Source organism: Suricata suricatta, chromosome X (assembly GCF_006229205.1).
Source record: "Suricata suricatta isolate VVHF042 chromosome X, meerkat_22Aug2017_6uvM2_HiC, whole genome shotgun sequence".
In the NCBI taxonomy this organism is placed as follows: domain Eukaryota; kingdom Metazoa; phylum Chordata; class Mammalia; order Carnivora; family Herpestidae; genus Suricata; species Suricata suricatta.
The window spans coordinates 111,403,820-111,404,724 of record NC_043717.1 but is presented as its reverse complement, the minus strand read 5'-3'; positions in this window follow the sequence as shown (position 1 = coordinate 111,404,724).

Genomic DNA, 905 nt, shown 5'->3' with positions numbered 1-905 from the left:
ATCAGGGAAACACAAATCAAAACCACACTGAGATACCACCTCACACCAGTCAGAGTGGCTAAAATAAACAAATCAAGAGACTATAGATGCTGGCGAGGGTGTGGAGAGATGGGCACCCTCCTACACTGTTGGTGGGAATGTAAACTGGTGCAGCCGCTCTGGAAAACAGTGTGGAGGTTCTTCAAAAAACTATCCACAGAACTCCCTTATGACCCAACAATAGCTCTGCCAGGGATTTACCCAAGGGATACAGAAGTGCTGATGCATAGGGGTACATGTACCCCAATGTTCATAGCAGCACTGTCAACAATAGCCAAAACATGGAAATAGCCTAAATGTCCATCACTTGATGAGTGGATCAAGAAGATGTGGTATATATATACAATGGAGTATTACATGGCAATGAGTAAGAATGAAATATGGCCATTTGTAGGAAAGTGGATGGACCTAGAGGGAGTCATGGTAAGCGAAATAAGTCAGGCAGAGAAAGGCTTATACCATATGTTTGCACTCATAGGTCTAACAGGAGAACAGGAGAAACCTAATGGAGGGCCAGGGGGAGGGGAAGAGGGAAAGAGAGTTGGGGAGAGAGAGGGATGCAAAACTTGAGAGACTTGAATACTGAAAATGAACTGAGGGCTGAAGGGGGAGGGGGGAAAGAGGTGGAGGTGATGGAGGAGGGCACTTGTGGGGAAGAGCACTGGGTGTTGTATGGAAACTAATTTGACAATAAACTACTTAAAGAAAAAAAAGAACCAACAGCCTAAAATTACTAACAGGTGTCCAAACTGGTAAAAACAAACAAACAAACAAACAAATAAATAAATAAATAAATAAATAAATAAAAGTTAGTTAAAAAGGAAACCACAGGCCCACAGTGGAGTCACTTACGTTCAGAGACTCAG